Source organism: Sus scrofa, chromosome 13 (assembly GCF_000003025.6).
Source record: "Sus scrofa isolate TJ Tabasco breed Duroc chromosome 13, Sscrofa11.1, whole genome shotgun sequence".
NCBI classification, from domain to species: Eukaryota; Metazoa; Chordata; class Mammalia; order Artiodactyla; family Suidae; genus Sus; species Sus scrofa.
The window spans coordinates 17,318,985-17,346,281 of record NC_010455.5 but is presented as its reverse complement, the minus strand read 5'-3'; the positions used below and the strand labels follow the sequence as shown (position 1 = coordinate 17,346,281).

Here is a 27,297-nt window from a genome sequence, read left to right as displayed (position 1 = left end):
CTCTAGTCCTGAGTGAAACATTTCCTCCTCCTCACGTGTAGAGGAGTAAAGACCTCTGACAGTGAGTATAGTGAATTATTTAGCTTATTTGACCCACTGATCATTGCACTGTAGCCCAAAGACGGCATGAGATGAAGCTGAAAATCATTTATTTAAATGCTAATAATTTTGTGTACCACTGATTTGTGAAATGCAGGGAGAATAGAACTGAACAATAAGAAAACATTCCTGTGCCCATAGAAAGAGAAATTATACAGTCAGCCTCTAGAATTTAAATGATATGTTTTCCTCTTTGAATGCAAATAACAGTTAATGGTGACAAGGGCATAGAAATCCTAATGTAATTTCCCCTCCGGAAATATGTCTTGAATATGATGACGCTATTTTCAGTTTAAAAGACGACTTAAAAGAATTAAGTTAAAGGACTACTAAAAACAAAATAAAACCAATTCAGAATTAATTTTTCTATGAAAAAGCAATTCCTTGTTCCTTCTCTATTAGTTCTTAAGTTTAAAGAGCACATTCTGTAGACTATAGACTTCTATACTCTGTGATTTACTCCTAGTAAGTTATTTAACTTCTAAGGCTCCAGTGCTTATCTGTAAAATGGGAATCATTTTACCTGTCTCACCACATTACAGTTTTATTGTAGTGCTTAATAAATGGTAAGTTCTTCACTCATGACTGTTATTTTCTGTTGACTGTTAGTAACTTATGGCTACTCTTATCACCAGTATAGTGCTTACTATTTGCAGAGCTAATTAATACACATTATTTATTAAATTGTCTCAGCAAAATGCATTTTGCTGTAGTTAAGGGGAGAGGTGTGGGGGAGGATATTTGCAATTCTCCTGTTTTTCTCTCTTCCTTCTCCCTCTCCTGTTCCCTACTAAGGAGCTTGGTTCTGTGCCTTCTGTTGTTATCAGGAGGGAATGGAATTTGAAAGCAGGTCAGAGTCTTTAAGTGGAAAAGAATGAGACTGGGAGGGGTAGCCTGAAAGATGAAGGAACCAGCAGGAGTAGGGGGAGTGGAGAGGGGAAGAGCAAGAAAGAGATGGGGGAAAGGCAAGAAGGAAGGGAAATAGGTGCTGTGCCAGGTTGCTTTGGAAAGAGGTGAATAACAATTATTTTTCTGAAATTCTGCTGTTTTGCTGTGTAAATCCCTTGTCTCCAGCTCAAGAGACATTCATTTCAACTTTTTTTTCATACTTATCTCAGTTTAAGTTTCTATCGATACAGTTTGCCTAGTTCTTGTTAACTTGAATCAATTCTGTCCATATTTATATATATATATATATATACACATATATATATATATATTTTTTTTTTTTTTTTTTTTTTTTTGCTGCGCCCATGGCATTGCAAGTTCCCAGGCCAGGAATCAAACCCATGATGCTACAGTGCCAATGCCAGATCCTTAACCCACTGTACCACAAGGGAATCTCTTGATATTTCATATTTTTGTTTCTCTTGTAAAGGATATATTTTCCTCTATGATATTTTCTAACAGCTTGCCATTTTTATAAAGGAACACTGTCAATTTTGTATATTATTATTAGACACTCAACCACCACTATTGAAATAATTATTTGATTGATTCTCTTAGGCTTTCTAGGTATACAATCATATTATGCAGATAATGATAACTTTAATTCCTAATTTTTTTATTTTTAATTTTGTTGTCTTAGATAATTGCTTTGGCTAGTACCTCTGTAACAATGTTAAATAATGTGGTGTCAGTATATGTCACTGACCTCCTGTTCTCACCTTTATTGATAATGTTTGTAGTGTTTCTCTGATGCCACCTTTTGGGTTGAGATGTACATCTGTCAGCAGTCATGCTTTTTTCTATCTCTATTGTTAAGGCGGTATTCATCTGTTTCTGTGGAAATTAGCATAACCAACTTGTCCCTTTTACCTGAGTTTTTCTTTGTTTTAGCACCAAAACTACAGCATCCTGGAATACTCCTCATTCCTAGGCAAATCACGATGATTGGTCATTTGAACTAAAATCAAGAATGGATGTGAATGTCATCTGATCATTTTTCAGCATCTATGTGGATATCTTATAATTTTTCAATTTGACTGATATGATTGTTTATATGTTTTATATAGAGAGCTGTCTTTTCCTTCTTGGAATAAACTCTGATTAATCATGTTATATTAGTTCTCTAGCCGACTGCTGGATTCTATTTGCTAACATTTTATGTTACCTATTTCTGTAAACAGTCATAAGTGAGATTGGTCTGTGATTTTCTTTTTTTTTGTTCTTTGTTGGATTTAGGTACCAATGTTGTGATTTCATAAAAAGAATTTGGAATCTTTATTTCTTTTTCTAAATTCTGCAACAATTTAAATAACATTGGCTTTGCTATCCCTTAAAGTTTTGCTAGGTTTTTCCTGTAAAACCATCTGGACTTGGTGTTTCTTTGATGGGTAGCTACTGGACAATTTTTTTTCTAGTCCCCACCTGCCTACAGTAATTGGTCTGTTTAAATTGTCTCTCACTTCAGGGTTCAGTTTTAGTAACTTATACTTCCTTGGACAAGACTCCATTCAAGTTTTCAAATTATTTCATATTCAAGTTTCTAAAATATATGAATTGAATTGATAAAAATAGTCTCTTATGATTCTTTTAGTCTATACTACACATTTGCATATTTTGCCATTTTAATTTTTTTATGCCTCATACCCATATTCCTTAATTTAATTTGTGCTTTTCAGTTTTGCTGGAGGTTTTTTCCCCTCTTCCCCCCGAAAATGTATGTCTGTCTCTTTCTCTTACCTATATGTTTCTCTATGTAGCTGTGCTATTTTTCTATTACATAATTTACTGATTTCCATTTTCATTTATTAATGATTTCCTTTACTTAGGCTTTTTGTTGTTATTTTTAACTCCTGTTGAATGTACATGTAATTCATTTCTCTCACCCTTTCTTATTTATAATTGTTTAAGATTATGAATTTTTCTGAGAGCTCTTTATCACCCATAGGTTCTGACATGTGGTATTTTAAAACACTTTGTTGCTCATCTCTAGGTCATTTCATCATAATCAGAGAATGTTATCCATATAATTTCCACTTTAGAGTCTTGTTCTTATTACTTCTGCCATCTTTCAAAATCCAGGGAGCTTCCCTGCCAGCTCATACACCCTATCCCTGGTCCAAAGAAAGGACTGTTAATTTTGTACCCCAGGCTTCACCAGTTATTTTGTGCTTTCAGCATCTTTCAGAACTCTGTTTAATTTTCTCTTCATTTGGCAACTCTTCCTCATAAGTTGTGGTTCAGCTATACAGATGCTCCCTACTTCTGTCAGAAATGAAGTTTGTGTTCTGTCTCTTTCTCCCTGTTGTCTTGGATGGTTTCCAAGGGAAAAGGGGTCAGACATGTCTTTATTCTGCCATCTTATAAATGGCAGTCTTAGGCATGCTATAATTTTAGATTGTTCAGCGAGGGCTTGGGGAAGTCATCTCTTCCACACTTGTGCTCTCAGGCATCCCATAAAGCTAGGCTCTGGTGTCTCTGCCAAGCCTGTAGACAGACCCTTTCAATGTGTGTTCACTCTAACTCAAACAAATAAGATTAAACTCTCTCAGGTGCTTCTCCAAACTAGTTGCTTTCTATTCCCTTCCTTACATTTCTTCTCAGCTCCTCAGCCTCCGGGGAAGGAGTATTTGAACTGAATCCCATGAGAACATTCTAGAAAGGAGAGAAAACATGTGCAAAGGGCTGGAGGTGAGTGACGGTCTGGTGTTTGGAGAACTGCAAGATGGTCAGTGTGATGGGCTTAGAGGGTAAGAAAGATGGCAGGGGGTGGGGGGCTAGAAATGCAGTCTTGTGAGCCATGGTAGAAAGTCAGGATTTTATTCCCCTTTTTTTTTTCCCCATTTTTGGCTGCCCCGAGGTATATGGAGTTCCCAGGCTAGGGATCAGATCACAGCCATAACTGTGATTTATGCCAGATCCTATAACACACCATGCCAGGTCAGGGATTGAACGTGTGTCCTGGTACTGCAGAAACACTGCTGATCCCGTTGCACCACAGTGGGAACTCTGGAATTTTATTCTTATTTTTAAAAAATTGTAGTTGATGTACAATATTATATAAGTTACAGGTATATGGTAACAATTCACAATTTTTAAGGTTATATTCCACTTATAGTTATTTCATTCTTTTTAAGTTAGTAGTGCTGGTTATCTGTTCCCATTGTATACCAGGGTCTTCAGTAACTTTTTAAAAGCTTGGCCAATGATGGCGATTTAAAATCCCATAGCAGGGAGTTCCCACTGTGCCTCAGCGGTAATGAATCTGACTAGTATTCACGAGGACGCAGGTTCCATCCCTGGCCTGGCTGTGAGCTATGGTGTTGCCCTGGCTGTGGTGTAGGCTGGCAGCTACAGCTTGATTCAGCCCCATCCTGGGAACTTCCATATGCCATGGGTGCGGCCCTAAATTAAAGACAAGAAAGAAAGGAAGGAAGGAAGAGAGAGAGAAAGAGAAAAATCCCATAGCAATGTCTTCCAGGGTTGAGGGAGTAAGCTTCTCTTGAGGTCATGGAAATGAATATTTTTCAACAGGGTAGTCTTACTTGGGGATGCCCTTCTTTACCCACAGACCAAGGAATGTGCACAATTCTTAAGTAATTGTGGTTTTCAGTCACAGCTTTAGTGACCCACATGCTATCAGGGAGCCTTCTGCTTGTTCCTGGTGTCCACTAGGCGTGGTGATAAATGTCATGTACAGATCACACACCCTGTGTGGGGACAACTAGCTTCTGAAGGTGACAAGCACATGATGATCTAAAGAGACCATTGGCTTCTCCTTTTCCTTCTGCTTATTAACACCTTCAAAATGGTAAACCTAAGGAAAATAGAAATATTTATGAGCTGCTTGGCATTGGTTCCCTATAATGTGTGATGGTGGCCGACCCCAACAGGGCAGGGGTTAGCGACTAATCCAAGGGCTTTTCTTCTATTTTCACTCCACAGGCCCACGGCAGCAGCTGGTTCTTCTACAAACATCATTCTGGCAACTTTGTCCCTTTGATGCATCCAGCAGCCTCTGTGCTACCAGCTTCTATCCCCTCATCATTTCCACTTCTTCTCTCCACCCTTTGCATGTTGCTATTTGCGGACCTCTGACCTCTGGTCTCTTTTCTTCTTAGGCTCCAAGTTTTGCCTGGGTGGCCATCTGTGTACACGGTAGGATCCATCGCCTGGGTCCTGATGATGCTCGAGTCCCTATTGCACACTCAGACCTCTGCCCTAGTCCTCTCCTTAGAAGATCACAGTCAACAGGCTGAGAGCAGAATATATCAGTCCCCTGTACTCAGCCCGGCCAGATGCCCCCTTCCTGTGTGGCCACCTGGGGAGATGGCCCCACCAGCCACAAAGTTGCCCAAGGCCAAAACCTAGGAGTCGTCCTCGTCCTCGGTGCCACCCTCTCCTTTCCCTCACATCTCATCAACACAAATCCCATCAACCCTGCCTTACAAACTCCTCTCCATTCCCTTCCCCCATCCCTATCACCACCCAACTGCCTAAAGGCATCACTGCTTCCCTGGGCTTTTGGCCACACCCATGGCATGTGGAAGTTCCCTGGTTAGGGATAGAACCTGCACCACAGCTGAACCAGAGTCATAGCAGTTACAACACCAGATCCTTAATCCACTGAGCCAAGAGGGAACTCCCCCTGGGCTCTTAACGCTCGAACTCGTTTTCCTGCATCCAGTCTTTGTCCTTCTCCCCCAATTCTGTCCTCTATTCTGTGTCAGATTAGCTTTCAAAAATGGCCTCACCCCCTCTGCCACCTCTCCCTCCCACAACAGACCAGAGACCAAGGATCAGACAGGCAGGTGGATGTTGTGCAGCTACCATGGTTAGATGTTTACCCTCCTCGACTGTGTGTTAACCTCTGGCAAGGAGTCACAACTTCAGGGACAACAGTGGGCAACAAGCCCAGGGCAGCCCTAGTTTCTGCCACTGGGGCAGGATGAAAGCCAGAAATAACCTTGAGTTATAGCAGAAAAAATTATAATTCTAGCACACCTGAGATTCAAAGGGCTGCAATGGCTCTTTCTACATCTTACTCTTCACTACATGGGCAGCCTTCCAGGTCCGTGTCTAAGTTATCTGTGTGACCCTTGAGCCTAACCCAGGCCTGGAACGTCACAGGTGGTCAATGCTTCTCACTGAATTTTACTGTACATCTCAGACCTCACTGCTTATGTGCTTCTGATGGGGTCAGTGTGAGACTCTCTGAGATAAAGTATTCTCTTTTACAGAAATTTGGGTTTTACTGAGTAGGCAGCTTAGCTACAGGAGCAGGAGAGGGAGGGTGGTGATGGGGTGGGCAGAGAAAGAAGAAACGCTCAAGCTGAACTTCTCTGAGTGTAAGATATTTGGAGTCTTATTCAAGCACCTTTGCCAGGAGTGTAGACTGCATACTTTTCAGTGGATCAGCTCTGGGGATGACAAGGAAGAAGCCGGACAAGCCTAAGCAGGGCTCACACAAATTGTTTATTCCTCCTCATTGTTTGGGAAGGAAATCATCCCTGGCTGTGCACAGAACGGTGAATACCAAGCATCACCTGGGTGCCTTGCCAGTTGCCAGCAAGCTGCTGTGGGTTTGGGCAGCCCCTCGCCCCCCCTGGACCTCCCCCTTCCTCAGGACTTCATGCTGCCCTCCCTCTAGGCAGGGGCAGGAGGCAGGAGGCGGGAGGGTTGGCTGTCTGGGTTCCTTCTTAGAGGACCTTCCTGGGTGGCTTCTGGATTTTCCCAGGAAGTCAGAGCTTTTTGCTCATAATCCAGGGATTAATGCAGAAAGCCTTGCTCCGTATCTTCTTCTTCTTCTTTTTTTTTTTTTTTTTAAATCTTTGTAAGCTGGCCAACTTATTTAAAAGTTGTCACCTTCCCAAACCTTAAAGTAGCATCACTGGCCTTTCCCATTACTTGTTCTTCAATAGACATTTTATTTACTGCATAGAAGGTTTGCAGCATATATGGAATGTATTTTTAAAATATCAGGTTCCAGGCTGTGGACACAGTCCATCACTTGCATTTCACTGAAACAAATTGCCACAACTTTTTCCCCATGAGATACAGTTTAATAAGCAAGATACCTCATTACTCAATGACAACACAGGGATGTGGCAGGCAGAGTTCTACAGGTAATGGAAGGAATTTGATCATTACCAGGCTGTGGAATTTCTTGCCATCTCTCCTGGCGAGAGATGTGAGGCAGAATGTGCAATCTGTCCCCACAGGCAGTGGCTGCTGCTGCTGCTGCTCTGCTCAGACCCCCTTTCCCAGGCTAGTTGTCAGGGTTGGAAGTGGATGGCTCACAGCTCCCTGTGCTCCCAGAATTGCTCTTGGAGGAACAGAAGTGATTTCCACTAGAGGTTTGGCTACCACCCACCATCTAGCATCACGTGACAGGCTGACGTGCAGTACAGAAGTATGGGGCCAGTTCTATGATACACTTCATGCTTCAGAGCTCCCCATAGGATCAGGGTGAAGCAGGTTCCAGTTGAGACAATGTCTTTGCTCAGCTTCTTCCCCTAACACACCTTGCTTCCTTCTCTCTATGTCTCCTAGGGCATCTTCTCTGTCACTCACATGAACCTGTCTCTGTCTCAGACTCTACTGTCTGGGAAGCTGACTCAAGATACTACCCATGTTCTTTCCACAACAAGCGGAAACACAGTACCCTAAAATTTAAAGTGAGGGGCAAACTAATCAAAAAGGGAAATGATGAAGGATCAGAGCAACATTTCCTCATTTTGCTCCTCTAACGGGAAATAGTCAAGGCATAAAGGGTATAGGTAGTTTTCAAATTCCTTCTTCTTCTTCTTCTTCTTTTTTTTTTTTCAGCATTCATGACATGTGGAAGTTCCTGGGTCAGGGGTCGAACCTGTACCACAGCAGCAACCTGAACCACAGAAGTGCCAACACTAAAGATCCTTAACTCACTGAGCCACCAGGGAAGTGCCAATAGTCTTCAAATCCTTTATGTATATTGTCAAATTTCTCCAGAAAGGGGATAACAACTCCCTCTGTTATCCATAGGATTTGAATATAGCTCATCTCACAACTCTGCTTTCACTGAGTATTAGTTTTTAGAAAAGTTTGCCACTTTTATTGCAAGAGAGTCTCTAGTTTTAATTTCGTTTTCTCTGATTGCTTATGAGGTTAGGTATTTTTCCTATAGTTTATTAGAGACTTTACTCTTCTTGCCAATTGTCTGTATATACCATTACTCATTATTCTGAAGGACTATTTTTCTTCTTTTTATCCTTAAAGGTAATAGCTCCATTTAGTACATTCTTGCAATGTAATTGGCTTTTCATGTATTATTTTATATAATTTAATGCAATTATTATTTAATATAGTGTTTATGCATTTTATGTAGTTATGATCTGGTTACCACTATTGCATATGGCTCCTTAATACAAATGAGAACATGTGTCCACTACCTCAGACAGGAAACTACAGTCATGCCTCAGGGTTCATGACTTCGGATTTTAGCTCCTACTTGTTCCCTCAGTTGAGCACCCTTGTGCAATGAATAACCTATACAACTGCACATGATGTTCTTGATTCTCATAACTTTTTGCAGTGGGAATTATTTCGTCCATGCTGTAGAAGAAAAAAATTGGGGCTCAGGTAGTTTTTAAGTGGACTTTTCCAAGTTCATACACCTGTAGAGTGAGCCAGGATTTGAACACAAGACCAGGTGATACCAAGACCAGAACCCCTAGTCATGGTGCTATTTTACCTTTATGCTTTCAATTTGCAGCAGACTTTTTTTTTTCTTCTGTATTTTAACTTAAACTTTGATACATAGAAGATTTAAATGTCTAGGCAACAAAATTAAGTAATTCATTTCTTCCTCTGTGTTTTAAAAAGATGTTAGAAATTGATGTTTGTTTTCATAGTAGGTTTAAAAGTTTTTCTTCGACTTGCTGCCCCAAACTGGGAGCAGCTTCAGCTTCAGCCAAAAATATCCAATATGGTATGTCAAAGTCAGTGTAACACTGCTTAATGTTTATACATGTTTCCTTATTTTTCCCTTTCAGTTTTATTGAGATATAATTGACATACAGCACTATATAAATTTAAGGTGTACAATACAGTGATTTGACTTACATACATCATGAAATGATTATCACAATAGGTTCCATCACCTCATACAGACTTATAGTAAAAGAAAAAGGAAAAAAGAATTCTTCGCTGTGCTAACTCAGGGTTTATTCTGTAACAACTTTCATACACAACATATGCAGTGTTAATTATATTAACCATGTTGTACATGACATCCCAATTACTTACTTATCTTATAATTGGAAGTTTGTAACTTTTGACCATTTACAGATTTCCTTTTAACAGTTGGACAGTTTTTGCCTGAACAGGTGGTCCCACATCTTTCTTAGAAGTTGAATTATATTGAGTGAATTTACAAAAATTTACTCATATGATTGCTTCCCTTAACAAACTTAAACACAGACCAACAGAGTTTAACACAGCAAAGAGGAGCTTTGTGGAAAGAGGGGCTGGAGAAAGGGAAAACGTTGCCCATTTGCTCTTGTCAGTGCTGCCCCAATGTCTCCTGTGAAAAGAAGTAACAATGTGCAGATAATACTTCCCAGGGTAAAATCCCTTAGAGGCTCTCTTTGGCTTTCAGGGTCAGTTCATACATAATAGTTGGGCTTCCCAGGCCACCCTGACCTGGCTCTGGCTCAGCCTTCAGCTTTGTCTCCTGCTCTCACTCACCAGAAGGCTCGATCTAGGGCTCATTGCACATGCTGCTCATCCTGCCTAGAATATCTGCACCCATTTCTTCATCCAGCTTATTCCAATTTGTATCAGTTATCTATTACCATGTAACAAATTACCCCACAATTCAGTGGTGTAAAATTATAAGCATGTATTATCTCATGGACTCTGGAAGCAGCCTAGCTGAGAAGCTCCAGCTCAGGGTCTCTCTGAGGTTGAAGTCAAGTTGTTCGCTAAGTAGTGTCAAGGCTCAATGGGACCTGGAGGATGACTTCCAATATCACTCACATAGTTACTGTGAGGGCTCAGTTCCTTGCTGGCTGTTGACCTGAGGCCCGAAACCCTTGCACCTGGGCCTTTCCACGGGGCTGTTTGACTATCCTCATGACATGGTGTCTGTCTTCCCCAGAGCGAGTGGTCCAAGAGGATGAGAGAGTGCCTGGGTGAGAGCCCAGGATGGAAGCCCAAGGCTAAAGCTGTATTATCTATCATATAAGCCAACTCTGGTGCAACATTATAGGACACATGAGGATGTAAATATGATGTGGGCTCATCTTGGAGCCATGACCAAACTGATTGTCATTTTTTTCTTTGAAATTTTATTTTTATTTTAACTCAATGAATTTTATTATATTTATAGTTGTACAATGATCATCCCAAACCCCAAGCTCATGATCTGCCCCCCCAACCTGTCTCCTTTGGAAACCATAAATTTATCAAAATTTGTGAGTCAGTATCTGTTCTGCAAAGAGGTTCATTGTGTCTTTTTAGATTCCACATGTAAGTTATAGTATATGATGCTGGTGTCTCACTGTCTAACTTAGCATGATAATTTCTAGGTCCATCCATATTGCTGCAAATGCCATTATTTATTTCCTTTTAATGGCTGAGTAATATTCCATTATGTATATGTACAACATCTTCTTTATCCACACCTCTGTGGATGGACATTTAGGTTGTTTCCATGTCTTGGCTATTGTATATAGTGCTGCAATGAACATTGAAATACATGTATCTCTTCAAGTCATGGTTTTCTCTGGATAGATGACCAGGAGTGAGATTGCTGGATCAAATGGTAATTCTATTTTTAGTTTTCTGAGGAATCTCATACACTGGTTGTCTTTTAAATTCAGCTCAAGAGTCCCCTGTCAAGGAGACTTCCCTGATACTCTTTGTTTCTCTACCCCTGTACCCATGGAGCACTATCCCTCCTTTGGGATGCAGCATATGGGGCCATCACTAATGAATTACCTGTCTGCCACTTCAGCCAGTCACCACAAATAACTCTGCTTTCCAGGGATGACTTTCCCCTCTCTCCACAGGTCCATATACATTATACCAATAACCAAAACTTAATGTAAAACAGTAATAGTATATTCATTAAACAGTAATCACACTCAAATGATGGCAAGCTAATATTTATGGAGCATTTACTATGTATCAGTTACTCCATCAGGGGCTAAACACGTTCTCTCATTCAACACACATCACACCCCTAGGAAGATGGAGCTGCTTCATCTTTAGTTGTGGCAACCTAGGTGTAGAGAGAACAAGGTATTCAGCCACGACTGTGCTCTCAGACAATCTGGACATTAGCCCCTCCTCTCTAATCAGAACTTGAGAAGAATTTATGGACATATTGGTTTTCCCTAAAACATAATCCCAAGAAGACTCAGACCAAAGATGTAGATGGGTAAGTTCAGACAATGGGACCTCGGATCCATTTGGGGGCTAAATCTCTGTGTGGAACCTGTCTCGACTTTTCACATCTCTTTATAGGATTTAATTATTTTCTGAAATGGCCCCAGATTCCCAGACTTGTTTGTGTTTTTACAAATGCAAAATCCTATAAAGGACCCCTGCCCATCTCTCTTTGGGTTTCCACTGATTTTCTCCTCCTTCACTGAGTGCTGATTCCTTTTCCTTCCCAACCACATCCCTGTCTCTCCTGCAGATCCTCACTGCAAACAGAGGCAAAGACAAAATCAAGTAGAAGTTCCCAGCCACCGAAGAGAAAACACTGCTACTGTCTACTACAGGAATGATGTTATATACCCATCCTACAAACATGAAGGCCGAGACAGCACATCTTTCCTGCCAGGATCCCTGAGTTGCCCCCAGCTATATCACTGGCTTTTAGGAACAAGGCCCATTCTAGGAGCCAGTGAGTCATTGACATTGACTCTGCTCATTCACAGGGATGGGTGCAGACTGGGAACAGCACAGCTTGTCCTGACTTTATTTCCAGTTCCTCTAGCACCTCAGGCTGCTGTGCTTTTATTCATATGGTACCCTCTACCTGGGATCTTCCTCCCAGCCCCTTCCTTTTTAGAACTTGTATTTATCAGCCCCCTTTGTGCTGAGCACCTTGCAGCCTATCTGTAATCAATGGAAAAGCTCTTTGACAATGATGGTATCACTCTTGGTTCTGGAAATGATAACTCTGGCTGCTCAGTGGGGAACATGGAAAAAATGTCAGCTTCTTGCCATGTCCACTGCTAACACCCAACTCTAAGCCATCATCATATCTGGTCTGAATCACTACAATAGCCTCCCAATCTCCCCACTATAGTCTCCTCAAGGCAGAAAAAACTATCTTCTCAAAACCTAACTGAATTATATCACATCAAAGGCTTTTCAATACACTTGGGATTGAAACCAAACACTTCCTCAGCTTACAAGGCTCTATACCAAGCAGCTCCTACTGATTTGCCAACTTCATTATTTCAACTAAGGCTATGTAACAAGTTATCCCAAAAGGTAGAGGCTTATAACAATGATAATAATTATTTTTCTCACAAATATGCCATGTGAACAGGGCTTGGTGGGTGTAGATAATTTCTTCTTTTGGCATTAGCTTGTCATTAGCTTGAGGGCCAGGGGCTAGAATCGCCTAAAATCCTGCCCGGTCTCATGTCTGGCAGTTGACGATGACTGCAGCTGAGCCCATAGCTGGTGCAATTGGCCAGAACACCTGCATGTGGCCTCTTCGTGTGGCATGGGTTTCCTTCCAACATGGTGGCTGGGGTCCAAGAGCAAATGTCCTGAGAGAGAGAGTCAGGTAGAAGCCATACTGCTTTTACCAACCCAGCTTTGCAAATAAAACACAATCTTTTCCACTATATTGTATTACATAGTGACAAAGCTCTACCCAGGTGCAAGGGTGGGGGAGTAGACCCACCTCTTAATGGGGTGTGGCAAGGTTCTAGAAGAGTGTACGGGACTGGAAATATTACTGTGGCATTTTTAGAAAATATACTCTGCCTCACTTATCTTCAACTATTTCCCACCCAGCTCAATAAACTCCATATATGCTGTTCTTCACACTCTGTTACGTTTGTTTTGTTGTGTTGTGGTTTTTTTTGAAGGCACATGCTATGGTCTGAGTGTTTGTGTCACCCCCCAGTTCATGTGTTGAAAATCTGATGTCCAATGTGATGGTTAGGAATTGGGCTTTTGGAAGGCAGAGCCCTAATGAATGGGATGAGTGACCTTATAAAAGGGACCCCAGAGAAATCTCTGGGCTCTTCCTTCAAGTGAGGACACAATGAGAAGTCTGTGACTCAGAAGAGGGCCCTCACCCAGTTGTGCTGGCACCATGGTCTCAGACTTCCAGTTTCTGGAACTGTGAGAAGTAAATTCCATTGTTTATAAGCTACCCAGGCTGTAAGATTTAGTTTGTACCAGTCTCAATGGACTAAGACAGTGTATCAGGCCGTTACAACAATCCTGCTGGCTAGGGATCATTACTCCCATTCAGAGAGTTAGTATTTGGCAGAACAAGGGCATTTTACTTTCCGTCAATCACTATTCCTAAGGTGTTAGTTCAAATCTTGATTCCCCCTTTCTGACCGATACACTGAACAGATTCCATAACTTTACAGACAACAATGGTTAGGAAGACTGTCTCTTTCAGCATTTACAACCCAGTCTTATTTGTGTTTCGATCCCTAATCTCCTGTCCACTGTTCAGACCTCTTCTTGTCTCCCTTCGCCCCCAGCTGGGCTTAGGCTGTGGTGTGAGGTGCATGGAGCAGAGAGGGGTGGGATGGTCAGCCCCCCTCCCCTTCCCCTTTCTGAGCCCTCTGTATTTGCCTCCAGGAGGAGGGGCTGGGACAGTGGCAGAGTGTCTTATTCACTGGCTGCCACTGGTACTGGGAGCGGCTCCCAGCCTTCCTCTGGTTCCAGGTGATCTATGCTGACGGCAGCAGATTTTATCTATCCTATCCTCCTTATAAAGAACCTTCCAAGGGGGCAATTGTATCTTTTATTTCATTGCCTCCAGAAGTTTGTACCTAATCTTCTCCGGATGGGTTGTGGCCTTGGCTGGCTAGTCTTGTGGAAGTTATAACACAGACTCTCAGCTTCTGTCTCCTTTTCTAATTTTTGTGACACTGGTGTGAAGTCACAAACTTCCATGGCCTCTTTCATGCCCTCCAATGGCTTTGAGGAAGTGGGGTGGGATAGACATCACTCCCACTTTGTTTCTAGACACACCTCACCAATTCCCTACTTTCCATACCAGCTGCTCAACCTGAGAACTACACAAGCAAGAAGGCTCTGGTCACTCTGCTCATTTCCTGGGGGAGATGACCAGTGTCACCCAGGAACTTCTTCCCTCCCCTTACCCTGGCAGCAGAGATCCTAGGATGGGTGTGTGAATGTACACGGTATAGGGGGCATTCAGCCATAGACTAAGGTGGGCACCTGATGCCCCACTTCATTGTGTGTGGGGGGGTGTCCTCAGGGGTCCTCATTTAACTTGGGATGGAAAGCCTTGGTTTGGTAGCCTTTGAATGAACCCTAAGAAGTTTCCTACTCTCTTCAGAATTTTGCTAGGGGACGGAGTTCTTATTCTCTTTCTCTTCAGTTTTATCCTGGATCACAACTCTGAGGACACAGGAAGCTTCCCACTCAGCACCCAGTTACAGTCATAAAATGTGGTGGCTTCACATTCATCCTCTACATCGTACAGAGTAGGGCACCAACCACTGAGAAATATTGGGCCTCACTCTGAGTGGACAAACTCAGGTCATGTGCCCACCTGGAGTCAGTCCTTGGCGCGGCAGAAATGTCACACATGGATTAGTGTAAGTTTATGGCACTCACCCTGAAGTTAGGGGTAGGTCATTACCACCCAGACAGCTGAGCTGTGAGTTCCTGGAGGTAGCATGAATTGAATGTGGAAGAGAAGTTTGCAGGTACTTCTTCCTGGTGCTTCTAGAACATCCAGACCACAGTACTTAAAGATACTGAAATACCATCTTTCCGGTCTGTCTTTCCTATAAGACTGTAAGCTCGTTGAGGGCAGGGGCTTGGCTGTTTGGTCCACCCCTATAAGTGTTCCCATACCTCATCTCATGCCTGGCACACAGCAAATGCTTCAGTGAATGTTCAGTGAGCTGAATTCAAATAATAGGAAGCAGAGCTTGGAGCACCAAGCATTTCCACTGCCTTCCTCAAAGATTAATAGGCCCCATTTACATGCAGAGGCAATGCCTACTTTTCAACCGGCCACATTTGTCTTTTTTATTTGCTATTTCCTAATGGACCCCTAGGCTCTACTTCTTACATTCTTGGTCCCTTCATTCTACAGTCTTTGGTTTGTGTGATGGTTTCTATCCACGTTTGGCAGAGCCTTACCTGGGTCGGCCTGAGGAGGATCAGCCCTGTAACATCTGTTTCCAGGAATGTACTGCATTTTAATTGCATCTTAAAAGCGGAGGCGTCCTGTACTGAGTTACCTTTGGGGGATTTGGTGTGGAGTACTATTGATTTATTTATAATTCATAGCCTACTCACTTCTGGAAGAAAAAAAAAAAACTTGAAGCTGTTGATGAACAAAGAGATAGAATTCTAGAGAAGAAACTGTTCTCATCCTTGATTTTCATTCTGATTGTCTCTGACTCATCATATGACCTTGGGCAACTTATTTGACCTTCATGGGCCTCAGTTTTTCTATTCTGTGGAATGGAGTGTGTCAGAGTAGGGGTGGGTGAGTAGAGATAAATTTATGAGGTAGAGCCCCTGGTTCCTTCTTGCACCACATTCTGTGATGCTGTGAGTGTGGACGTATCAGAAATCTTGTTTGACATGCACAATTATAGGACAGTAAACTACAGAAACAGACTATGGGAACTTGCTTATGAAAAGTAACCTTCTTAGCTATTCTGCATTGTGGTGCATTTGTACTGATTGACAGAATGCTTCAGGAACCCACAACCCACTAAATGTTAGCATTAACTGTATTGCTACCATATGTCAGGCCAGGAACCCGATGAATATGATTTTGCTTTATTATTTTCCTCTTTGTTTTTGTTTTTAATAATGATGACACACCCCAGATAGATAAAGACATTTTAATAACTCTCTTTAGCAAAAATGTGTCCTGGCACCTGCATGATTGCTGAGAGCTGAGAGCAACCACACCATTTCAGGGATCATGCAGAGAGAAAGCCGACTTAGCTTCTAAAGCAAAGTTATGACTATAATTTTCCTCAATTGCAGTCTCGTCTCATGTGATTTGTGCTCAAGGGTACTTCAACTGGATTGATTTCCACCAGTTGGAGTATCTTAGTACAGCTGGAAGCCCAAAATGGAACTCACTCCACTGATTCTATTAGAAACCAGAGTGACCATGGAATCTGTCTCCAGATTTGAAGAGAGTCAGGGGACAGTGTGGGTGAACCAACCTGAAACTGTATGGCCCATTACCCCAGCACAGGAAATCTTCTGGTGCATTCATAGCTTTTCCCTTTGGACAACAATTTGCAGCCTTCCATGTGTAATTTTTGTATTTCTTCTGGCTAGAAATCAGCAATGACCATTATGACGAGAAAAAAGCTGACACGAGTGTCTGTCTGTTAAGAAATCCCTATAATTAGTTATGTTAATTAGTCAGCATTCTGCCTTATTTCTATTTTTAGCTGAAGACCAGCATCCTCACAAACATCTTTTCTATAAGTTTCTGTGTGCTCTTTCTTGCCACAAGTTTGAAAAGTCCATTTTAATCCATGATTAAATCAAAAGGGATCTCCCAAACTCCTTGCATCCTTGGCAAGCAAAGAAGGTCATACATCAAATCCAGACAGGCCCTTAGCACCAGGCTGCTGGCATCATTCAGTGCAAAAGTGGGGTACAAATTGAGCTGCTATAAACCAGCATCTGCTGGGTGCTTCCTTTCCCCCTTTTTATTTATAATAGAGAAAACAGATGCCAAAATGGATTTGGATTTATGAATCTTTTGTCACCTGTCAGGATTATTTTCCTGTTCATCTGGAGTTGTACAAATTCATCCAGAACATTAATTTCTTGAATATAGTCTTATTCTCTTGAATCCACTGTAGAGGATTTGCAAAAGAGGGGGAAAAAAGTGTTATGGTACATAATGGAAAATGACTAATGATGAAAACATAGAACCATGCAGGATATATATTTTAAAAAGAGGCTTCCAAAGAGGAGTCCATCAGGGCAGTGCTATAAAGTGTATACCCTATCACATGAGTTCCAGACTGTAAAATCCAGATGTTCATTCTTTTCTCCTTTAAAAAATATTCTATTCAATATATAAAATCATAAGCATTTTTCTTAATAGTGCTAACTGATAAAAAAACTAACAAATAATTAAAAAGCCCCCCCCCCCTTTTTTTTGCCTGTGGCAGTGAGAATGAGAAAGGCAGGTGGAAAAAACTATTTTCTCAGATTCTATTGTTACTGAAATTAGGTCCAGCTGTTCGCCTCTCTAAAGCCAATAAAGAGGCAACGTTGGTGGAAAGAAAAGTTTGCTTTATTTCAGAGGCTGGCAATTGGGGAGGAGGATGGACTCCTGTCCAAAGGCTGACTCCCTCCACCATCAATCAGTGGGCAAGAGCTTTTGCAGGAGGAGGGAGGGGACTACCTGCACAAACAGCATAGTCAGTTCTAACTGTCCTCTTGAAATAGGTCATGTGGTGGTCTGATCAGCATCGTCTTTATTGTGTTAAGTACAGTTAATCTACAGTTCCAGAGTTGGTTTGTTCACATTTCCATGAGGTCAGTTCTCAGAATTATGGCAGCTTATGTCATGGCTATAGTCTGCTCATTATGTAATTAACTTCTTCCACTTGGTGGGGGTGTCAGTCTCTAAAAGGCAGCTCACAGGATATGGCTGAGAAGATGACCTATAGCCCTTGAGGAGGAACTAAATGTCCTTGACTCTGCTTAATGACTAAACTATTATTATGTGGTCTTGTTTGATTGTTTTCCTTTGCTTCTTCATTTTCTCACTTCTCTGATTGAACTTATTCTTTGGCTAAAATTGTTCTATGGACAAAAGGCAGGTGGAGGACATGAGGGGGGAGGACCATAGGGTCCTGCTCTGTTTCAATTCCCCCTTTTCTTTGATGTTTCTTAATCTTGAGGAAGGACAGGTACAGAATAGAAAAGGGAATAAAGTTATGGATAGAGAGGTTAATCATAAACTTGGCAGAGTTTTCATTTTTGTTTTGGTTTTCCCCCAACTCTGATGGAATGGGGCAATGACCACTCTGGCTGCTTCCTGCTGAAACTGGACATACTCCTGCCTAACTTGGGGGATGGACACAGAGACAGAAATAATCTCAAGTTCTAAGCTTAGCATCAGTATTTTGTATTATGATGCAAATACACGATACCTCTCTTGTTGATTGCTTTGTAATAGAACTTGGACAAACATTTGAAAATTAGTAGACATATTACAATGGGGATGCACAATTAGGATGATATCAAAATGCATCTTTGTACTATTCTTTCAATGTATTTTTCACCTAATGGTTAAAGCAGATGTACAATGTATGTTTAATAGGTCATAAACAGACTGTTTTGGTTAACCTGAAGTTCAAATTTAATAATATATAAGCCAGAATGACTTCTCCATACCTCAATATGTGAAAATTTCTATCATTTTCCCCTTTTAATTGCAAATATATCCATAGAAAGTACTGATAATCAATATATTTTCTCCAGTGTTATCAGAGAGGCTCAGCTGTCTGCTCTGGTCTTTTCATGTCCCTCAGTGCTAGGCCTACTTTTTGTTTATATATTTGTCTGATCATCCAAATTTGGGGAAAACTAATCAGATATAACAAACAAGCACAGAGGAATGCTGATGGGGAAACATTTTAAAGGCTATACATTTTACCAATTATACGCAGTTGTCACACAAACATTATACATGTGCTTCAGGCAGTAAACATAAAGTCAGCAGTGATGCACATCATGAGTAGTTATACTCTGTGACAACTTCACTAGATAATTTATAACTAGAAGTATGACTGATAACATAATACCAGGATATATTTAAATTTTGCAAACTTCATAGAACTTTTATATCAATGAACAATTATATCAGTGATATTTACTCACACATTTTAGCCTAAGAATGTTTACCATTATTATTTGACAATGTTTTTCCTGTAATTTAATATACCAAATAATACTAGTTATTTTACTATTTCTTCTGAGATGCCTAAGGGCCTTCTAGGATACTCAAAGTTAGCTAGAGAAAGAAACTTACAATCTGTTATCAAAAGTAGCTCAATATTCCAGGAAAAAGTTATCCTCTTAATGGAGAGAGAACACTAAATTCCAATCTTGTAATAGCTTACTAGTAATAGAAAAATTCATTTACCTAATTAAATTCAGTCTAATCTTATTCATTCCTGACTACTTACAAAATTATTTTTTTAAAGTTCCTTTTTTTTTTTTTTTGAGCTGCTCCTGAGGCATATGGAGATTGCCAGGCTAGGGGTTGAATCGGAGCTGTAGCCACCGGCCTACGCCAGAGCCACAGCAACGTGGGATCTGAGCTGCGTCTGCGACCCACACCACAGCTCACAGCAACGCAGGATCCTTAACCCACTGAGCAAGGGCAGGGATCGAACCCACAACCTCATGGTTCCTAGTCGGATTCGTTAACTACTGCGCCATGATGGGAACTCCCCAAAGTTCCTTTTTTTACCATAAAGGAAGAAAGCACAGAGAGACAATGGCAGAGTAGAAAGACTTGAGCTCACCTCCTCTCATGAACACACCAAAATCACAACTAGCTGCTGAACAACTACTGAAAAAAATTCTGGGACCTACCAAAAATGATATTCTATACCCAAAGACAAAGAAGAAGCCACAACAAGATGGTAAGTTGGGTGCTTTCACGATATAAGCAAATCCCATACCTGCTGGGTGGGTGACCCACAAATTGGAAAATAATTGTATTGCAGAGGTTTTCTCACAGGAGTAAGAGTTATGAGCCCCATATCAGGCTCCCCAACCTGAGGGTCTGACATCAGGAGGAGGATCCTCAAAAGCATTTGGCTTTGAAGGACATTGACGGATGAGTTCAGGATCTCCATAGGAATGGAGTAAACATACTCCACTTTTAGGAGGGCACACACAAGCACTGGAACTCATGGCAAAGTATTGACTCTAAAACAGCCTGGGCCAGACCTATTTATGGGTCTAGGAGGGTCTCCTGGTAAGGCAGGAGTTGGCTGTGGCTCACTGTGGGGGCAGGACACTGGAGGCCAAGGATCCAGAGAAAAATAAACATGAGCTATCCAAGATGTCACCATTTTAGATACAAGACCTGGTCCCAGCCAACAGTCTGCAGGCTCCAATGCTGGGACTCCTCAAACTAAACAACTGACAGGGTGGGAAAACAGCCTCACCCATGATCAGACAGGCTGCCCAAAAGTATACTGAGCTCACAGCCACCTCTACACATACCCCTGCCCACCAGAGGCACAGGACCAGCTCCACCCACCAGTGGGCAGGCACCAGTCTCTCCTACAAGGAAGCCCATGTAAGCCTGACACCTGAAGCAACTATAGGAAGAAGAATAAGCAAAACCCATAGTTAGTAAAAGGAAAGAAATCATAAGGATTGGAGCAGGAATAAATAAAACAGACAAAGAAAACCATAGAAATGACCAATGAAACTAAAGCTTGTTCTTTGAAAAGATAAACAAACTGGATAAGCCTTTAGCTAGACTCATCAAGAAAAAAAGAGAGAGGACTCCAATCAACAAAATTGGAAATGAAAAAGAAGTTACAACTGACACTGTGGAAATACAAAGGATGAAAAGAAACTACAAACAACTATACGCCAAAAAAACGGACAACCTAGAAGAAATGGACAAAATTTTAGAGAGGTACAGTCTTCCAAGACTGAACCAAGAAGAAATAGAAAATATCAACATACCAAGAACAAGGACAGAAATTGAAACTGTGATTAAAAAACTTCCAACAGGAGTTCCAACTGTGGCTTAGTGGTTTAAGAATCTGACATAGCATCCATGAGGATGCAATTTCAATCCCTGGCCTAGCTCAGTGGGTTAAAAATCCAGTATTGCTGTGGCTGTGGTGTAGGCTGACAGCTGCAGATCCAATTTGACCCCTAGCCTGGGAACTTCCATATGCCACAGGTATGGCCATGAAAAGAAAAAAAAAGAAAAAAAAACTTCCAATGAACAAAAGTCCAGGACCAGATAGATTCACACATGAATTCTATCAAACATTTAGAGAAGAGTTAAGATCTATCTTTCTGAAACATTTCTGAAAAATTGCAGAGAAAGGAACACTCCCAAACTCATTCTATGAGACCACCGTCACTCTGATAACCAAAATCAAAGACACCACAAAAAAAAGAAAATTACAGGCCAATATTAATGAGGAACATAGATACAAAAATCCTCAACAAAATACTAGCAAACTGAATCCAACAATACTTTAAAAGGGTCATATACACCATGGATCAAATGGTATTTATCCCAGGGATGCAAGGATTTTTCAATATCCACAAGTCAATCAATGTGATACACCACATTGATGAGTTGAAGAATAAAAACCATATGATCATCTCAATAGATGCAGAAAAAGCTTTTGACAAAAGTCAACACCCATTTCTGATAAAACTCTTCAGAAAGTGGGCAGCAAACTCAATATAATAAAGGCCATAAATGACAAACCCATAGCTAACATACTTAACAGTGTAATTCCTCTAAGATCAAAAATAAAACTAGGGTGTCCACTCTCACCACCTCTATTCAACATAGTTTTGGAAGTCCTAGCCATAGCAATCTTAGAAGAAAAAAAAAAAAGGAATCTAAATTGGAAATGAAGAAGTAAAGCTGTCACTGTTTGCAGATGACATGATACCATATACAGAAAAACCCTAAAGATGCTATCAGAAAACTAGTAGATCTCATCAATGAATTTAGTAATGTTTAGGATACAAGGTTAATACACGGAAATCTCTTGAATTCCTATATACTAACCATGAAAGATCAGAAAGAGAAATTAAGGAAATAATCCCATTTACCAGTACATCAAAAAGAATAAAATACCTAGGAATAAATGCACCTAAGGAGGCAAAAGAGCTGCACTCTGAAAACTATAAGATGCCGATGAAAGAAATCAAAGATGACATAAAAAGATGGAAAAATATACCATGTTCTTGGATTGGAAAAATCCATATTGTCAAAATGACTACTCTATACAAGGCAATCTACAGATTCAGCACAGCCCCTATCAATTACCAATGATATTTTCCTAGAAAAAAATATTTTAAAATTCATAAGGAAACACAAAAGTTTCCAAATAGCTGAAGCAATCTTGAGAAAGAAAAATGGAACTGGAGGAATCTGGTTCCCTGACTTCAGACTATATTGCATAGCTATGGTAATCAAAACAGTATGGTTAGTGGCACAGAAACAGAAATATAGATCAGTGGAACAGGATAGAAAACCCAGGATAGAAATAAACCCATGTACCTATGATCAATTAATCTAGGACAAAGGGGGCAAGAATATACAATAGAGAAAAGACAATGTCTTCAAAAAGGTGATGGGAAAACTGGATAACTACATGTAAAATAATGAAATAACATTCTCTAACACCATACACAAAAATAAACTCAGTATGGATTAAGGACCTAAATGTAAGGTCAGATGCTATAAATCTCTTACAAGAAAACACAGGCAGAACACTCTCTGACATAAACTGCAATATATTTTTGGAGCCACATCCTAGAGTAATGAAAATAAAAACAAAAAATAATTCATAGCTGGAGTTCCCGTCGTGGCGCAGTGGTTAATGAATCCGACTAGGAACCATGAGGTTGCGGGTTCGATCCCTGCCCTTGCTCAGTGGGTTAACGATCCGGCGTTGCCGTGAGCTGTGGTGTAGATTGCAGACGCGGCTCGGATCCCGCATTGCTGTGGCTCTGGCGTAGGCCAGTGGCTACAGCTCCGATTTGACCCCTAGCCTGGGAACCTCCATATGCCGCAGAAGCGGCCCAAGAAATAGCAAAAAGACAAAAAAAAAAAAAAAAGAATGAAATGCCATAGTTGCTCGTACCTAAATTTCTCCCATAAAAAAAAATAAATAAAAGAATGCGAACAAATTAAACTCATACTCTTCGCACAGCAAGGGAAGCCATAAACAAAAGGAAAAGACAACCCACGGAATGGGAGAAAACATTTGCAAATGAAGCAACCAACAAGGGATTAATCTCCAAAATATTCAAACAGCTCATGCAACTCTATTTCAAAAAAATATACAACTCATTAAAAAATGGCAGATTTAAATAGACATTTCTCCAAAGAAGACATACAGAGGGCCAAAAAGCACAGGAAAAGATGCTCAACATTGTCAATTATTAGAAAAATGAAAATCAAAACTGCAATGAAGTATCACCTCACAATGGTGAGAATGGCTCTCATCAAAAAGTCTACAGACAGGGAGTTCCTGCTGTGGCACAGCAGGTTAATGATCCCATGTTACCTCTGCAGTGGCTTGGTTTTGATCTGCAGCCTGGTGCAGAGGATTAAGGATCTGTGGTGCAGGTCACAGCTGTGGATAGGATTAGGTCCCTAGCCTGGGAACTTCTATATGTTGTGGGTGCAGCTGAAAAAGAAAAAAAAAAAAAAAGAGTCTACAGATAATACATGCTGGAGAGGGTGTGGAGAAAAGGCAACCCCCCTATGCTTTTTGTGGGAATGTAAGTTGGTACAATCAGTATGGAGATTCCTCAAAAAACTAAAAATAGAACTACCAAATGATTCAGCAATCCCACTCCTGGGCATATATCTGGACAAAACTCTTAACTTGAAAAGATACATGCAACCCCAATTTTCATTGCAGGACTATTTACAATAGCCAAGACATGGAAGGAAACTAAATGTTGATCAACAGAGGAATGGATAAAAAAGATGTGGTACATTTGTACAATGGAATACTACATGGTCATAAAAAGAATGAAATAATGCCATTTGCAGCAATATGGGTGGACCTAGAGATTATCATCCGAAATGAATTCAAACAGAGAAAGACAAACATATGTTATCACTTATATGTGGAATCTAAAAAAATGACACAAATGGAAAAACACAGAAATAAACAAATGGTTTTCTATTTCTATTATTTATGGTACCTAAGGGGAAAGGGAGGGAGAGGGGTAGATTGGGAGTTTGGGATTGGCACATGCACACTATTTTACATGGAATGGGTGGTCATTGGGGACCTGCTGTATAGCACAGAGAACTCTATTCAATATTCTGTGATAAACTATATGGGAAAAGAATCTGAAAAAGAATGGATATGTGTATATGTATAACTGAATCACTGCTGTACAGCAGAAATTAACACAACATTTAAATCAACTATACTTCAATGGGGCCTAATTAATCTTAAAAGTTTCTGCACAGCAAAGGAAACCATAAAAAAAATGAAAAGACAACCCACAGAATGGGAGAAAATCTTTGCAAGTGAATCAGCTGACAAAGGATTAATCTCCAAAATTTATAAACACCTTCTGCAGCTCCTTACCAAAAAAAAAAAAAAAACAAAAACAAAAATCCCCATCAAAAAATGGGCAGAAGATCTAAACAGACAGTTCTCCAAGGAAGACATACAGATGGCCGAGAAACACATGAAAAGATGTTCAACATCACTCATTATTAGAGAAATGCAAATCAAAACCACTATGAGGTACCACCTTACACCAGCCAGAATGGCCAACATCCAAAAGTCTACAAACAATAAGTGCTGGAGAGGGTGTGGAGAAAAAGGAACCCTAGTACACTGTTGGTGGGATTGTAAATTGGTGCAACCACTGTGGAAAACAGTATGGAGATGCCTCAGAAAACTAAACATAGAACTCCCATTTGATCCAGCAATCCCACTCCTGGGCATCTATCCAGAGAAAACCACGACTCCCAAAGACACATGTATTCTGATATTCATTGCAGCACTCTTTTCAATAGCCAAGACATGGAAACAACCTAAATGTTGATCCACTCGACAGAGGAGTGGATCAAGAAGATGTGGTACATATACACAATGGAATATTACTCAGCCATTAAAAAGAACGAAATACTAGCATTTTTAGCAACATGGATGGACCTAGAAATTATCATGCTAAGTGAAGTCAGCCATACAATGAGACACCAACATCCAATGCTTTCACTGACATGTGGAATCTGAAAAAAGGACAGACTGAACTTCTCTGCAGAACAGATACTGACTCACAGACATTGAAAAACTTATGGTCTCCAGAGGAGACAGTTTGGGGGGTGGGGGGATGCGCTGGGGTTGTGGGAAGGAAATCCTATAATATTGGATTGTGATGATCATTGTACAACTACAAATGTAATAAATTCATTGAGTAATAAAAAAATAAATCAACTATACTTCAATAAAATTAAAAAAAACACAAAGTTCCTTTTCTGCCAACCCTCTATTACTTTCTGTGTCCGTAGTAATCTGTCCAATTTCTTCCCCTCTAGAAACAGCCAACTGTAGGACAAAATTATCATTTTTTTCCCTCAACAAAAATATCTCCATTCTTTATATCTTCTCTCACCACAACATATATCCTACTTGCTTTACATACTGAAACTCTTCCCTTATAATTTTTACACATTACAATTTTTAACTCTAAAACCCTTAACAAAACCAAGAAACAAGTAATTGAACTGTTATTATAGCATTTTTTTTTGACTGGCAAACGTAAGAACAAATTCTATAACATCTAAAAACATACATTTTTCTCATAGCACAATTTTTCTTTAATATGGTATAAAATGTGTGTTTAATAAACCCCAGACCCTCTTTTTCTTTTTCTTTCTTTCTTTCTTTTTTTTTTTTTTTTTTTTTTGTCTTGGCTTAAAATTCTACTAATTAACCCAAAGTTGAAGTCTCAGGCAAAGTGGGCTGTGTTTGTATTTTAAGGACACAGTAAGAGTTAACATCAAGCTTTCTCCTAGACATATTTTTATTTTCTGAGGGTCAGAATTCTGAAAACAGCATTTTATCAAGCTAACTTCAACTGCATATGCAAAAAGAACCAGTTTTGGAATTTCAGAAGAGTTTCATCCTAACCAATTTTCTCTGGAGTTTGAAAAGCACGTTTGGTCACACGGTGTCTTAAAAATCATCTTTCCTGTGTAGCTAAAATTTTTCTAATGAATTGAACGTGAATTTCCCGTTTTATAAAAAGCAACAAAAATACTAATCACACTCACACTCTAAGAGACAGAACTGTCACAAATCTTCGGAGAGGATGACCAACACGGAGTCCCAAACAAACACTCCCCAATACACAGCGTCATCAATGGCAGACACACAAACTGTTGGAACCAATCAGCAAAAACACCCAAATAGCACCTGGTGCTCACCAATGGTCCTCACCAATGGTCCTCAGTGGCAGACAGATATCACGGCCAAGAGGAAAAATGACAAATAGCACTTGGTGCTCAAAAGGGAAGTTTACCGGGTGGACACTGGTGGACTTACTTGGTTGGGGACCTCGTCCTCTTGTCCAGATGCTTCTTTCTATTCCTCCAAGAGAAAGCATTAGCTGGCGGCCGGTGCTGAGCAGGGGGGAAACTAGGAGGCTCCCCGAAACAAATGGTTTCAGCAGCTGTGAGAAACGTCCTCCAAACCTCTGCCTCTTGGGGCCAGTAGCCGCGAGCTGGGGGCCCAAGGCGGCTAGGCGCTGTCATAGCTGTGGTTCTACTCAGAAAAACCCAGGGAGCCAGATCTCGCGAGAGTGCAGCCCCACACTGGCACCATAACACCTGCTGAAATTGGGTCCAGCTGCTCAATGCTTAGAGGAGCTGTTAAAGAGGTAAGGTTGGTTGAAAGTTTGCTTTATTTTGGGCTCTGACAACCGGGGTTGCAGAAGGGGTAGATTCATATATAAAGGCTGACTCCTCCTGACTGACACCCAGTGGGCAAGAGCTTTCAAAAGGCAGTTTCAGGGCTGTATATGTGGAAGGAGGAGGCTGCATGCAGAGACAGAACAGTCCGCTCTGTCATCTTGAATTGCTCATGCAGTGATCTGACCAGTGTCATCTGAATTAAGTACAATTAATCTTCATTTCTAGGGTCAATTTGTTCCTGTTTTTTTTTGAGCTCAGTTCATGGAATTGTGGCAGCTTGTGTCATGGCTACAGCCTGGGCATCATGTAGTTAACTTCTTCCACCTGGTGGGGTTTTAGTCTCTATA

At 40.7% G+C, this 27,297-nt stretch overlaps 1 long non-coding RNA gene across 1 annotated transcript in view; it reads right to left on the bottom strand.

Moving 5' to 3' along the window:
- The window catches only part of LOC110256555, a 173,317-nt gene extending 146,308 nt beyond the window's left edge, over positions 1-27,009 (bottom strand). Inside the window, exon 1 of the long non-coding RNA XR_002338186.1 lies at positions 26,583-27,009. This is a non-coding gene — a long non-coding RNA (uncharacterized LOC110256555). The remainder of the gene's footprint in view (positions 1-26,582) is intronic.